The sequence below is a fragment of the Bos mutus genome, chromosome 3, assembly GCF_027580195.1.
Source record: "Bos mutus isolate GX-2022 chromosome 3, NWIPB_WYAK_1.1, whole genome shotgun sequence".
Classification (NCBI taxonomy): domain Eukaryota; kingdom Metazoa; phylum Chordata; class Mammalia; order Artiodactyla; family Bovidae; genus Bos; species Bos mutus.
In genome coordinates, this window is record NC_091619.1 from 101394482 (window position 1) to 101403204 (window position 8723).

The 8723-nt window shown below is 46.6% G+C and overlaps 1 non-coding gene across 1 annotated transcript; it reads left to right on the forward strand.

The window, feature by feature from the left end:
- The first annotated feature begins 3934 nt into the window (after positions 1 to 3934).
- TRNAW-CCA (transfer RNA tryptophan (anticodon CCA)) lies at positions 3935 to 4006 on the forward strand. The gene has a single exon. It is a non-coding gene; the product is annotated as a tRNA-Trp (tRNA).
- Positions 4007 to 8723: the final 4717 nt, after the last annotated feature.

Sequence of the window (8723 nt, forward strand, 5' to 3'; positions counted from 1 at the left end):
CCTCAAGCAAAGACAGAGATTGGTTTTATAATTTTGAAAACAGAGAGTCATTCATTTATCCATTTGTTTCCTAAACCTCCATTGTAGGCTGGGTCTTGGGTCAGGTCCCGAGGTTCCAGACAAGGAGGTGTAACTGCAGTTCTGGAGTAAGTCCTGGAGTAGCTGGAGGGAGGGGGTGGGGCAGATGACTCCCAGACAGTCTTGGGCAGGGGGCCCCTGCTGAGACTGGTGTGCAGGTGATGGCGGGAACTCATGGGGACACTGGGCGACTTCCCCTAAGTGTAGAGGAAAAGAAGACACAAGAGTAGAGGGAGAGAAAGGGAAAGAGCGTCTCAGGCAGGGACAGAGAGAGAATGGTACATTTATTGCACTAAAAATAATTCTGTGTGTCTGAATATATATAATTCAAGGGTTATAACAACAACAATAATAGTGATAATTAAGGTCTCTCTAGGGCTTCCTGGAAAATCCCATGGACGGAGGAGCTTGGTAGGCTGCAGTCCATGGGGTCGCGAAGAGTCAGATACGACTGAGCGACTTTCCTTTCACTTTTCACTTTCATGCATTGGAGAAGGAAATGGCACCCCACTCCAGTGTCCTTGCCTGGAGAATCCCAGGGACCGGGGAGCCTGGTGGGCTGCCATCTATGGGGGTCACACAGAGTTGGACACGACTGAAGTGACTTAGCAGCAGCAGCAGGGCTTCCCTGATAGCTCAGTTGGTAAAGAATCCAATTGCAGTGCAGGAGACCCCGGTTCGATTCCTGGGTCGGGAAGATCCACTGGAGAAAGGATAGGCTAGCCACTCCAGTATTCTTGGGCTTCCCTTGTGGTTCAGCTGGTAAAGAATCCGCCTGCAATGCAGGAGACCTGGGTTCTATCCCTGGGTTGGGAAGATCTGGAGAAAGGAAAGGCTACCCACTCCAGTATTCTGGCCTGGAGAATTCCATGGACTACAGTCCACGGGGTCACAAAGAGTCAGACATGATTGAGCGACTTTCACTTTCACTTTCAAGGTTTCTCTGGCTCCAAAGCACCAGCACTTACACATGTGCGGCCCTTGACGATTTACAAATCCCCTTCCTGATCCTTTACCTTGTTTAGTCTTTCATTCAAATATTTCTTGGGCCCATGCTACATTTCATGCAATTTTCTAGGTGTTGGGGTAACAGCACTAAGCAGATAGATGAAGTCCTTGACCTCACAGAGCCTACCGTCTACTGGAGGAACATTAGTGGTACCTTCACAAATAAATGTCTCGTTATACATTGAACTAAGTCCTATCCATGAGAAAAGGAGGGTGTGGGAGCACAACACGTCAGTGAGGCTGGAAGAATGGATATTGTTCCCATTTTCCAGATGATGAAACTGAGGCCCATCTAGAGATGGTCAGAGATTTGCTCAAGATAACACAACTGGGTCAAGTTGATGGTAGAGATGGGATTTCAGCCTGGCATAGGTCACGTCTAATTTAGTGCTAATTACCCTACAAATCCCATAAGAGAGCTAGCTACTCACTGGTCCTCCTCTCTTCCTACCTGCATGCATGCGCCTGTACACACACACACACACACACTCACCCTCGACTGCCCAACAGAAAGAGTGGCCTAAGGTGCAGGGTCACTGAGGATCATTGTGGTGGGACAGGAGGTTGGTGGCGACACCCCCGGAGCAGCTCCTGAGGCATCATTCCTGTGGCAAGACCTCGTCTGTGACTCTCTGGATCCTGCCTGGTCTTCTGGCTTCTGCACAGGTTCGATGAACATCCTGATGCCTGTGTGGTAAGTGTATTTTCAGTGTATGTCAAACAGAATTTCTCTCTGTTGTTTGCAAACAAGTACCCTGATTAGTACAAATCTTGGTGCCGTAATTGGGGTGCAGGCACAGACCCCGAGGGAATCCTGGGGATCTGGGATTGGCTCCTGCCCTAGTTAGGGCTGAAGGCTGGGAGATAACAGCTAGCACAAAGGGAGGAGACCCAGAAGCCCATGGTCCCCAGTGCTGAAACAGCTAATTAAAGTGTCCCTTGTGGTCACCTAAAATGAAGTACCCATGGAAGGCAAGCCATCAGGGGCTTGGACGACCTGTGCCACAGAGAAGAATAAAGGGCAGGAGGAATCTGAGGACTGTGGGGTGGAATGTTTGCTTTTAATGGCACTGGATAGCTTAAGGAAAGAAAATAATGAACAAAAGTCCCTAGAGCCTTGATTGAAGGCGTGGACTGAAGTTCAGGAACTTGCTATGACTGGGGAAGAGTCTCATCTTTTATTGAGGCAGGGCCGGTCTGTTCTGGTGAAAGTGAAAAGTGTTAGTTGCTCAGTCATGTTCGACTTTTTGTGACCCCAAGAATTGTAGCCCACCAGGCTCCACTGTCCATGGAATTCTCCAGGCAATAGTTCTGGAGTGGGTAGCCATTCCCTTCTCCAGGGGATCTTCCCAACCTACAACCTGGGTCTCCTGCGTTACAGCCAGATTCTTTACCTTCTGAGACACCAGGAGCTTCCCTAGTGGCTCATCAGGTAAAGAATCCACCTGCAGTGCAGGAGACACAGGAGATGTGGGTTCAATCTCTGGGTCGGGAAGATCCCCTGGAGGAGGGCATGGGAACCCACTCTAGTATTCTTGCTTGGAGAAGCCAATGGACAAAGGAGTCTGGCGGGCTACAGTCCATAGGGTTGCAAAGAGTCGGACGTGACTAAAGTGACTGAGAATACACACACCTGGAAAGGTTTGTTCTGGTAGTTGCTGAAGTCTAATGGTTGAATCCTCAACCTTTGCAGGGTTCTTCCATAAAATTGAAAAAATTAATCCGAAAAAGGTGAGAATTGAGAATCCAAATGGAGAATGACAGACTCAACAATCCAGACTCCCAAACCCCAGGAAGTCCTCCATGTTTGCCAAATTGGCCCTGCTACCCTAGTAGACAAGACTGGCCTTAGTTAAAGACTGCTTGCCTAAGGGTGTTATCTTACAAAGGGAAACCAACATTCCTCACAGTCCCCCAGGCTTATGACTAGATCAGATTCCAGTATGTTCCTGGGGACAAATTACAAAGGCAAACCTTAGTGGAGAGAGTTTACTCACTGACAGAATTGTAAGACTTTGCTAATTTATCTTGGCCAATTTCTAGGGAATATATGTGGGGATGAATTCTCGATCTGGATGAATTTCCTGATGTTGCTGAGCTCTGGATTCAATGTTCTGGTTTTAGGAGCTGAAAGAATTTCTTGATGTAAAAATTCAGAAGAAAGAAGAGTCCTCCTACTCTAAACTTTGACTCCTAAGAAAGCCTAGGAGTCCCTTCAGCAAGACCTTGGGGGAAAACACTGATGAAGGAAGAGCCAACCCCCTTGAAAAACCCCTCCAATGGCTGTGCTCTGTGAGCTAGGCATCCTGGCAGAGCCTGCCATAGCTGAATGGGTCCCTGGTGTCAATGGAAATGGGAGGATCGTAGTGTGGCAGAGACCATGTGGTGGCACTTCGAGGTTAGAGGCTGGGTGTGTGACCATCATAGTGAGCAGAGCCTCGTGGTAATTGGAATGGTTCAAACAACAGGGCACTCTTTATTTTTTGGACATGGTTAATGATCATGAGTTTAAGGCCAGAAGAGGTGGAGAGCCCACAAAAGCCCTATATTGATTCATATAATAAAATAGACATGCATCTTATGAGTAGAAAATAAGCTGAACTATCACAATGGAAAATTTTCAGAACCTCCCCTAGTCAATAAGCAGAAACAGTCTGTTGTATAAAAGAGGAGGGGACCCCCTTGAAGAAACACTATGTAATAACACATTGGGTAATAATTTAATTCCTTAAAACTTCTCTTGTCCTTCCCCAAAGGGATATGTGGTCATGTTTCAAGGTAACAGAGTACAGGCAAAGACCCTAGATATTTTGAGAATTAGTAGATACTAGCCCTGAATGAAGGGGCTTCCCTGGTGGCTCAGAGGTTAAAGCTTCTGCCTCCAATGCAGGAGACCTGGGTTCGATCCCTGGGTTGGGAAGATCCCCTGGAGAACAAAATGGTAACCCACTCCAGTATTTCTAAAGAAATCAGTTACCCCAGAGACTGACCTGATTAGATTAGGGATTTATTTGGATAAGATAAACTTTTTAATTTGGAATGTTGATCTGAGCCTCTTCCATAGCACACAGCAGTACTATCTGTGGTTATTTACCCAGATTCCAAGTGTAGAGTTAGAATAGACAACCCCAGAATTGGCAGATTTACTACACTGGCTCCCTGACCCATGGAGCCTAAGTGAAAGCCACTGTAGGTTTTCAAACAACATCAAAGTAGTAAGTCAGTGCAATGACACTTCTTTGGTGGGACCACAAAGCTTAAGGCTAAGGTCAAAATTTTCTAGTTTGACCAATGCGTAAGATAGATAAGTCTTAAAAATTAACGTGGGATTGTTATCATTAATATATATTGGTAACTCCAATTATAGTCCCATGATGCTTCAAGTATGGTTTTGTGGCTATAACAAATTAATGCAAACCTAACACTCAGAGAATACTTTCACTCCTCTATGGTAATAATCAGAGGACATCAAAAGTGTGTAGACTTCTCGCGGCAGAACAGCAGTGCACCTCCCACTTCGCCATGATGCTGTGTCAACTCTAATTTCACGTCTGGCCCTCTAACGAGTTAGTTCATAGGGACATCGATCTTTTCATCATTCATCTAGAACACTGGTGATTTTTTGGCTGCCCAGTGCATCATGTGGGATTTTAGTTCCCTAACCAGGGATGGAACCCATACCCCCTGCAGTGGAAGCAGAGTCTTAACCACTGGACTGCCAGAGACGTCCTGGTGATATCTTACTCATAGGACACAGAGATCATAAGATCATAAGTATCTTGAAATACAATTGTATTTGGAGAGGCATGGTGAAGGAAAAATAGTCTGAGAAAATACAGGGAACTCAATTAAGCTTCTGGGAAAATATCAGCCTGGGAAATTCAGAATATCCCCTTCAAAGTGAAGAATAGGCTGTGACACTCTACATCGCAGATCACTAAGAAAGGGACTTATCACTCGGTGGGCTGCTTTGGGTTTTAGAGGCAACATCTACCACACTTGTGTCTTCTACTTCAAGCCAGCTCCTGAGTGAGCAAAAAAGCTGTTGGCTTTAAATGGGATCTGAGCTAGTTAAGACTTCAAGCCAAGTTTTTATAATACACTAGATTCAAAGGTACTGAAAGTTTGTGGCAGATTGAGATGCTGCATGGAGTCTTTTGGCAAGACCAGAGAGCAGCATCATGCTGGAGATGCTTCATTTTTGGAGCAAGACCATGCCTTCTCTGGCAAATGTTCACCTCTTGAGAAATGACTCTTGGCTTGCCCCTTGGCACTAACAGAGGCTAACCACCTGAGCATAGACTATGATGCAATCATTTAGTCCAAGAGAACAACTGTGTTATCAGGTCCACCTACCCATTAAACTGAGCACACCCAACAGTACTCCCTCCTTCAGTGGAGGTGGTAAAGTGGTCTGGACCCAAGCAGGTCCTGAAAGCACAAGCATGTTGCCTAAGAGGTGGCTCACACCTGCTGGATACTGCATCTTTCTCAGCAGACACTTACGCTCTCACAGGAATTCCCTATAGCCCATGTATGGAGGAGAAAAGCATTCTGAGCCTGCTTAACAAATGGCTCTGCGTGTTATGCTAGTAGAGTGTGAGGCTGTGTAATTACAGCCCCATTTAGAGGTATCCCTGGAGGACAGAATAGAGAAATCCCCGCAGTGAGCAGCACTTTGGTGTGTCTCACTGTCTCGGTCTGGAAGAACAGAGGCTTATGTTCTACAGTGATGTATGGGAAGTGGCTAATGATTTGGTCAGAGGGACAGGGACTGGGAAGAGACAGGACTGAAGGGTTGGTGAAAGAGAAGCTTGGAGAAAAGGCATGTGATTGGACCCTCAGAATGGATCCAACATCACGAGTTTACTTGTGTCCTATAAGAACACTCACTCTAATGAAACCTGAAGACCCTGGAAGAAAGGGCTTTAAGAAACAGGTGGTCAAGATGACCTCCTGTGGATGCCTGTTAGTGTCTTTTCCTGGTCACCCCAGGGCTTGCTCAGTGGACTCAGTGACAAAGCAGCTGTGGCTGTCATGTGGTTGGGGGGAGACGACATCAGATTCTTTCCTTCATGGGAGGAACAGCAATTTTTCTTCATTGGAACAGCTACTTACTCTGGATTTGGATCTGCTTCCCCTGCCTGCCATAATTCTTCCAGCAGAACCATCTGCAGACTCTGTGAATACCTCATCCACTGTCTTGATATCCCATACAACATTGCTGTAGATCAAGAAATCCATTTTACAGGGAGAGGAGTAAGCCAATGGACTGAAGATAATTGGATCCATTGGTCATCCCGGGTACCCCATTACCAAGAAATCAATGGACCTATAAAATTATGAAATGACCTAATAAAAATCTAGGTCCCAGAGCCAAAGGGAATTAAAAGACACTGTGATGTTGGTGGTGGGGAAGGGGCATCCTATAAGATGCTGTATTCACTCTTAATCAGCTGGCTATACATGGTACTATTTCTCCCAGAGCTGGAATACAGGGCCAGGGGCTGAGCAGCAGCAGGAACAGTGGCAGTGCCTACAATCCCACCTAAGGACCTGCCCCTCAGACTTGGGGTCAGAAGTTTTGGTGCCCAAGGAAGGAATGTTTCCACTAGAGGATGCAAGAATATTTGCATTCAAGTGAAAGTTAAGAACGCCAGCTGACCATTGAAAACTCCTTATGTCTTTGGGCAAGCTAGTAGAAAAGGGGGTTTCGGTGTGACTGGGGTTACTGATTCTGTCATGGGGAAATCAGCTTTCTGATTCTCAGTGGGGGCAGTGAATAACAGAGGTGGAAAATGTCTTAGGCTAAAAGTTAACTGAAGACTGCATCACTGATTCAATGGACATGAGTTTGAGCAAACTCCAGGAGGTAGAGAAAGACAGGGAACGCCAGTGAAAGACGGTAAGCCTGGCTTACTGAAGTCCATGGGGTCACAAAGGGTTGGACACGACTGAACACCAACAGCTGAAGACGGCGGTAGCCTTAGTTGGGCGGGGCCTCCAAGGTTTCAGATCCTTGGGTGATTTTTGTGGGCAAAGAATTCTGCCCAGGGAAGAAGGAAACTGATCAATCAATCCCAACTATTATCTCATGGCGAGCAGCAGAAGGAGATCTGTGGCATTTGCCTCTATTCCCTTTGTCCTCCATGTCATGTGTATGTTAATGAGAGTTTCTTAATGTCTGATGTGCATGCAGATCCTCTAAGGACCTTGTTAAAATGCAGATTCTGAATTAGGAGGTCTTGTTTGAGGCCTGAGTTTCTGTATTTCCAAGCAGTCTTTCCTAACCTCTTTATGTAAAGTCAAGTCACTCTCTAATTATCCTGCTTTTTTCCCTTTCATGTAAGTGATCACAATCTGCAATTATTTATTTATTTGTTTATTCCCTCATTTATTGCTTATCTTTTATGCTGCAGGCAAACTACATGAGGAAAGAGACCTTGAATTTTTTCCTCTGCATTCTCAGCCCTAGGACAACACGTAGCATGTAATGGGCACCCTATAAATATCTGGAATGAATAAATGTGTATAACTTACGTAATCACTTGGACTCCTGTGTATACCTAGAAACACACAAGGGCACACACATATGCATGGGCACATAGAGTTGGAATTAAACCTAGTTAGAAGCAAACACACACAGAGGAGTATAGAGATTCACATACACAAACACACAAATATGTGATTTGCATATATATATATGTACATTGCAGCATAATACAAATGAGCATAAATGTGCACTTCCCCGAGGAAACCCAGGCACCTGAGTCCCAGGTACTGCTGGCCAGTTGCAGCTAGATCCTTCTTGGCCACCTTCCAGTCTCTTCTGGGTGGTCAGAGTTTCCTTAAGAGGGACAGAGAAAGAGCTTAAAGCATGGGTCCTCCACCTTCTTTCTGGAAGTACTCTGCTGATCCCCCTACCCCACTGCCTTTCCCTGACCCCGGGTCTGAACCAGAGTGTGTCAGTTGGTGCTCCTTCCTGGGTGTCTGGGAGGTAGTGTCAATGCCTCCTTCTCCCCAGTGCTGGCCAGGTACAGAGTGGATGTCCAGTGGTTCTCAGTTTGCAAATGGGAAGCCTGTGGCCAGAGAAAGGCAAAGCCACCAGCATCATCACTGAAAGCTTCTGAGGCCAGAATCTTAGCTGTTCTGAATGGGTTTCGTTCCTTGTATGACTCAGGGCCCTGCTGCCTGCTCCTGCATGCCTCAGCCCAGGCCCTTCTCTTATATAAGAGGGGTTTGTAGCTGCTGCCCAGTCCCTGGTCTATTTTGTTTGCAATTATCTGACCAGGAAGCCCAGAAGCTGCTCTGAGCAAGTTTCAGCAGACAGACCCATGTCTCTGCCCAGAGATCCTTGCTCCTGATAATCCCCCAGGAAGCCCTGCAGCTCACCTCCTCCTTGGAGCCCGCCCCAACAACCTGCTTTGCTTTGAGTCCCTGAGCAGCCACCACTCAGGCCTGACAAGCCTCCTTTAGCTATGGCTGGAGTCCTTCCCAGGTGGGGCAGGAAGGGATAGATGGTCAGGGTGTGCTTATACAGGGCAGGAGCCTCGAAAGGGGCTCAGTTTCCCTAACCATTGAGAGTCCTGCTTTCCAGCAACCCCAGTTTTGTGCCTCCCACCCCACCTGTTCCTATA